We start from the raw sequence: 7,587 nt of genomic DNA, 5'->3' as shown, positions 1-7,587 counted from the left end.
TATATATATATATATATGATGTAAGATTATTTGAGTGTAATAAACTACAACTTTGGGTTGATGAACGTCGAAAACTGTTTTATGGACATTAAGTCAATATAGTATTCAATGTTTTTTCATGTATTATAGGAAAATGTGAATAAAAGTGGATAAGAAAATGTGTAATCTCAAGTTTAATGTCAAAAGTTCTGTTTACAAATAAAGGAACGGATCAATATTAAATTCATAAAAATGTAGAATGTCGCAACTTCTAATCAACATATACTCAATAATCTAATTATACCACAGGATTTAACTTGTTGAACGATAATGGAAACTTTATTTATTGTTATGTCCATTTTTGTTTGTATATTGGAAGAATTAAAGCATAAACTAAAATATAGGAGAAAGATCCATTTGCAATATGGAGTGCTCCTATAGGAAGTGAGTTACAAATCTTCAAATTTTATAAGGAGCTTAATCTAAATTTCAGTATATAATCCACCAATATATTGAACTCTCTTAAAATATGTGGATTGAATAACCATGTCTATATCAAATAGTATTGACCACCTATATGTTATTGTTATTATGAGTGTGCATTTCATTCATATAGACCGCCTCTAGGTCAACCTCACATGGTAAAAGTGAAAAAATAGATAAGATTCAGTTAAACATCCAAATAAGATTTGGACAAAGATAGATTACAAGATCTAAAGAATTTTGCGCACCCCATAAAAGTTAAAAATGTATACAATCCCCAAACCTTAGCACACATGACACATCTGCTAAGAGTACTTTTTACTAAGTATTATTAATCATTTCAATTAGTGTTTTATTAATTAAATTATATACGAGTAAAGTTATATATACAATCATATTATCCTAACATTAATATTAAACAATAATAAATAATATGATGAATACTTTTATTTACACTATTTATTAAAATAAAGTGTTCAACTTGGTATAAAACATTTTAATACTAACATTAATGTTTGATTCTCTACAATAATATTTTAATAAAAAATTAGTTAATTTTATAAATATTTTGTCATTTTAAATGAAAACTGACTGATATAATTAATTTTGGATAATATAATTGCATAAATGATATAATTATTATATTGCACTAGGTCCAATTTACCAATTGAACCAATACAGTTAGCAAATTCAATCCTCCATCATCAATCCGAGCATACTCTCTAAGCTAATTCATTTTCCAGTGAATAACATAATTTCTCAAAAGTCCACGTCTCAATCACAACATTTTATTTATACATTGTTTTACATTTATCCAACTAAATTACATATCCCTTAACATATATGTTAAGTGAAGCTCCATCAAAAACATTTGCTTTTTTTGCTAAGAACATACTTTTTTAAAGTACTCCCACAATGTTTAGCTAACTAGCTATTAGAGATTAGGACACCAAAAAGATATGAACTTGATAGTTAGTGATACTTAATTGGGAGCATATCTGGTGTCTCATAGTGACTGTCACTATACGTGTCATAAACTATGAATGGTCAGAAAAATACTTAAAAAATAAATTTTAACTTAAATATATATTTTTCAACCAATCATAAAGTCATGACGCATAAAGTGACACTCATTATGAAATAGCATATATGCATCTCACTTAACTGTTCACCAACTCCTGTTGCTTTAGGACACCAATTGAAACATCCTTGAGATTTGAGACTAGAGACTTGACTCTGCTCTTGGCACCGTTTTTTACCTCAATATTCGAAACCCTGATGGGGTTAGATCCAAACCCAACTTCAACGTGACACTAACAATATTAACATCCCAAAGATCCCGTCTTTTATTCTCTTGGAAGTGCGTGTGGGGAGCAAGGCTAGACACACACTGCCACCAAATTTACACGAGGGAACAAGGTTTTATGATTCAATTTTTAGGAACGATATTTGTTAAAATGAACCGTCACACATCTTAAAAGTAATTATCTCCTTATCTATAAGATGAGTCAATGAAGTGATACTCTTGATAGTACAAAAAATACTAAAAATTAATTTATCTCTTTTATTTCTTCTCATTTTTACATATTTTACCACTTGGTTATTATAGTATAAAATCATGTGCAGCAAAGTACTTTAGACCAAACATTACCCTACTTTAAGCAAGATTAGTGTACAAGTAAGACACAAAGAAAAGCATAAAAAATTAGAGTAATGCTCCTTCACAGTTCACGACATTTTTGACGGATGTTTTTTACCTTTCTTTCTCGAATAACGATGCAACATAACATGGTATTTTTTCAATAATGTTTGTTATGTCATTTACTGTTACGAGAGAGTTTCATATTAAGAACTCATTTCTATTTTGCAACATTCCTAAGTTTGGGACATAAAAAAAGGAGAAGGGCTCCTCTTTAGTACCGGAGTTAGATCGTGACACGTGTTGAAGCAAGAAATTAATGATCTATATTTTAAATTGTAATTTAATTTAAATAAAAAATAAAAAGGTACTAAAGCCTTTCATTACTATGCCTTAAAAGAATTTTATGACTATTTTATGGCTCTCTTTAAGGGCATTTTATGTCACTTTTATGACTTTGTTTCCAAGCATCCAATGCTTGGAATCTAAGATACCAAGACTTTGCTTGCCTATAAAAGGACACATATAGAGAGCTTCAAAATCATCTTCACAACACACAACATCTCTTTCATTTACACATATATTGTGAGTGCATTCTTGGTGAGAATTCTTGTTCCATTTGAGAGAGTATTTGTGAGAAAAAATATTGTCATTTGTCCTCATCATTATAAGAGGATTTCTTGTACTCTTCTTTTTTACATAGTGGAATTTTGCTCTTGATCGCCCGTGGTTTTTTTCCTCTCACACTGAGGGGTTTTTCCACGTTAAATCTTGTGTGTTATTTTCTTTATCCTTTACTTGCTTCTCTTTTGTTCTCAATTGATTCAATCCTGTGCTTCCGCATTGTGCTCTAACCTTAACAAGTGGAATCAGAGCTCTTACTAAATTGAGAATTTCAAAATGTCTGCAAAATTTGACATTGAGAAGTTTGATGGCAAAATTAGCTTTTCTATTTGGCGAGTCCAAATGAGGGCCGTTCTTATCCAGAGCGGATTAAAGAAAGCTTTAGATGGGAAGTCAAAGAAACCAGTTTCCATGACCGATGATCAATGGGACGAGTTGGATGAAAAGGCGCTTTCAACAATTCAACTTTGTTTGTCGAAGGAGGTTCTTCGTGAGGTTGCCAATGAAGAAACCGCTGCGGCTTTGTGGCTGAAGTTAGAAACTTTATACATGACCAAGAGCCTCGCAAACAAGCTTCGTCTCAAAGAACGGTTATACACCATTCGTATGGTTGAAGGTACTCCTATTCAAACTCATCTTGATGAGTTTAATTCTATTATTATGGATATGCAAAATATTGATATTAATATTGAAGATGAAGACAAAGCTGTTTTGTTGGTTGTCTCTTTACCTTCTACCTATAAGCACTTCAAAGAAATCATGTTGTATGGAAATAATGATACCTTATCCTTTGAAGATGTTAAATCTAATTTATTGTCCAAAGAAAAATTTGATCTTGAAGTTAATTCTGTGGACAAGGGTGAGGGCTTAAGTGTTCGAGGTAGAACTCAAGAAAAAGGGAGTACCAATTATAAAAAGTTCAGATCCAAATCCAGAGGTCGCAAATCCAACAAAACTTGTCGCTATTGCAAGAAACCGGGGCATGACATTCCTGATTGTTTTATCTTAAAGAAAAAACAAGAAAAACAAGATAAGGGAAAATTTCAACAATCCTCTGAAGCTGCTAATATTGAAGCCAATTCTGACGGTGATATTCTTTTATCTGTTGTCTCTTATAATAATAGGAGTAAAACAGAATGGATTCTTGATTCTGGATGTACTTTTCATATGTGTCCTTATAAGGACTTATTCACCACTTTTGAACATGTTGACAGTGGTGTTGTTTTGATGGGCAATGATACCCAATGCAAAGTTGCAGGAATAGGTACTATTCAGATCAAGGCTCATGACGGTGTTGTCAGAACCTTGGCTAATGTCCGCTATATTCCAGATTTGAAGCGGAACTTAATTTCTCTTGGCACCCTAGAGTCTCTCGGGTGTAGGTATTCAGCTGAAGGTGGAGTTCTAAAGGTATTGAAAGGTGCTATGGTATTATTGAAAGCTAACCGGATTGGTAGTTTATATGTCTTGCAAGGTTCTGTTGTGACAGGTTCAACAGCTGTATCTTCTTCAATGCATGATAATGACATTACCAAATTATGGCACATGCGCCTGGGCCATATGAGTGAAAAAGGTATGCACCTTCTAAGCAAACAAGGTCATCTTGGTAAACATGGCATTGGTAAATTGGATTTTTGTAAACATTGTGTTTTTGGGAAACAGAAAAAGGTTAGTTTCTCCACTGCAACTCACCGTACCAAAGGTATTCTTGATTATATTCATTCTGACCTTTGGGGGCCTTCTAAATTTCCTTCTCATGGAGGATGTCGCTATATGATGACCATCATTGATGATTTTTCTCGCAAAGTTTGGGTTTATTTTCTGCAGCATAAAAATGAGACTTTCTCCACTTTCAAGAAGTGGAAAACTCTTGTTGAAACCCAGACAGGGAAGAAAGTGAAGAAGCTTAGAACAGACAATGGATTAGAGTTCTGCAATGGTGATTTTAATGAGTTCTGCACAAAAAATGGTATTGCTAGACACAAAACTATTCCAAGAAATCCTCAACAAAATGGTGTTGCAGAACGGATGAACAGGACTCTACTTGAGAGAGTTCGTTGTATGCTCTCAAATGCTGGGTTATGGCATCGGCGTGAATTTTGGGCTGAAGCAGCATCTACTGCTTGTTACCTGGTTAATCGTTCTCCACATTCAGCACTTGATTTCAAAATCCCAGAAGAAATTTGGTCAGGTAATCCTGTTGATTATTCTAACTTAAGAATCTTTGGATGTCCTGCTTATGCACATGTTAATGATGGTAAATTAGCTCCAAGAGCTGTTGAGTGCATATTTCTTGGTTATGCATCTGAGTCTAAAGGATATCGCTTATGGTATTCTGATGCAAAGTCACGGAAATTAATTCTTAGCAGAGATGTGACTTTTAATGAGGATGCATTTTTATCTTCTGGAAAACAATCTATTGTGTCTTCTTCTACTAGTACAGGTAATCTACAGGGTACTAGCGAGAAGGTGGAGTTGATAGTGAAACCTACAGTTCCTAATGTTGATGTTCCATCTTCCTCTACAAATCAATCTAGCATTGATGATCATTATGTTGATTGTGATGACAGTACAACTTCTCCTATTCATCAGCAAGAAGATGATTATTGTATTGCTCGAGACAGAACCAGAAGACTAATTAAAAGGCCAGCTAGATACACTGATGGTGATAATTTAATTGCTTATGCATTGTCAGTTGCACAAGAGGTAAATGATGATGTTGAACCTGCCAGCTATACAGAAGCTGTTTCTTGTGTTGATTCGTCACAGTGGCTAGTGGCTATGAATGAAGAGATTGAAAGTCTTCATAAGAATGGTACTTGGGCTTTGACAGAGCTTCCCGAAGGCAAACGACCATTACGATGTAAATGGATCTATAAGAAGAAAGACGGTATTCCCGGGGTTGAAGATCCAAGATGCAAAGCACGACTAGTTGTTAAAGGTTTTAATCAAAAGGAAGGTATTGACTTTAATGAGATATTCTCACCTGTTGTTCGTCATACTTCTATACGTGTTTTGCTTGCTTTTGTTGCTTTATTTGATTTGGAGTTGGAGCAACTTGATGTAAAGACAGCTTTTCTACATGGAGAGCTGGAAGAAGAAATTTACATGGAACAACCTGAAGGATTTATTGTTCCTGATAAGGAGCATCTTGTCTGTCGATTGAAGAAATCATTATATGGCCTTAAGCAAGCTCCCAGACAATGGTACATGAGGTTTGATTCTTTTATGATTGGGCAAGGTTATTGCAGGAGTCAATTTGATGACTGTATTTATTTCCAGAAATTTCCAAATGAATCATTCATATACTTGTTACTGTATGTTGATGATATGCTAATTGCTTCACGTGACAAGTCTTTGATCCGGAAATTGAAAATTCAACTCAATAATGAGTTTGAGATGAAAGAATTAGGTGCAGCCAAGAAAATTCTTGGTATGGAGATTCACAGGGATCGTCAAGCTGGTAAATTGTTTTTATCCCAAGAGAAATATATTGAAAGAGTGCTTGAAAGGTTTAATATGAATAATTGTAAACCTGTTTCTACTCCACTTGCTGCACATTTCAAGTTATCTTTAGATCTTTGCCCACATACAGAGGAAGAGATGGAGCGTATGTCACATATTCCTTATGCTAGTGCAGTTGGTAGTCTTATGTATGCTATGGTGTGCACTAGACCTGATTTAGCATATGCTGTTAGCATGGTAAGTCGATATATGCATAATCCTGGAAAGGATCATTGGAGTGCTGTAAAATGGATTTTTCGGTATCTAAAAGGTACTTCTGGTATTGGCTTGGTATTTGACAGAAACAAGGCTACAACTGATGACGTTGTAGGTTATGTTGATTCGGATTATGGTGGTGATATTGACAGAAGGAGGTCTCTTTCTGGTTACATCTTTACTCTCTGTAATAGTGCTATTAGCTGGAAAGCTACTCTTCAGTCCATTGCTGCATTGTCTACGACTGAAGCAGAATATATTTCAGCAACGGAGGGTGTGAAGGAGGCTATTTGGCTCCGAGGTTTGGTAAATGAACTTGGTCTAATACAGGGTGTTCTTACAGTGTTTTGTGATAGTCAAAGTGCTATTCATTTGACCAGGAATAATCGTTATCATGACAAGACCAAACACATTGATATAAAACGTCACTTTATCCGAGATATTGTTGCTATTGGTGAAATTATGGTGGAAAAGATTCACACATCAGAGAATCCAGCAGATATACTTACCAAGCCACTTCCGAATACCAAGTTCCAACTTTGCTTGGACTTGGTTGGTCTCTACAGCACTTGAGTGCCCTTCGGGGCATTATTTGGCGATGAGCAACTTATCAAATTCGAGCCAAGGTGGAGATTGTTAGATGCCTCTCATTCCTATGCCTTAAAAGAATTTTATGACTATTTTATGGCTCTCTTTAAGAGCTTTTTATATCACTTTTATGGCTTTGTTTCCAAGCATCCAATGCTTGGAATCCAAGATACCAAGACTTTGCTTGCCTATAAAAGGACACATATAGAGAGCTTCAAAATCATCTTCACAACACACAACATCTCTTTCATTTACACATATATTGTGAGTGCATTCTTGGTGAGAATTCTTGTTCCATTTGAGAGAGTATTTGTGAGAAAAAATATTGTCATTTGTCCTCATCATTATAAGAGGATTTCTTGTACTCTTCTTTTTTACATAGTGGAATTTTGCTCTTGATCGCCCGTGGTTTTTTTCCTCTCACACTGAGGGGTTTTTCCACGTTAAATCTTGTGTGTTATTTTCTTTATCCTTTACTTGCTTCTCTTTTGTTCTCAATTGATTCAATCCTGTGCTTCCGCATTGTGCTCTAACCTTAACAAGTATTTTGATTA

The sequence above is a fragment of the Lupinus angustifolius genome, chromosome LG04 (assembly GCF_001865875.1).
Source record: "Lupinus angustifolius cultivar Tanjil chromosome LG04, LupAngTanjil_v1.0, whole genome shotgun sequence".
NCBI lineage: Eukaryota > Viridiplantae > Streptophyta > Magnoliopsida > Fabales > Fabaceae > Lupinus > Lupinus angustifolius.
Note: the sequence above shows the minus strand (reverse complement) of the source record.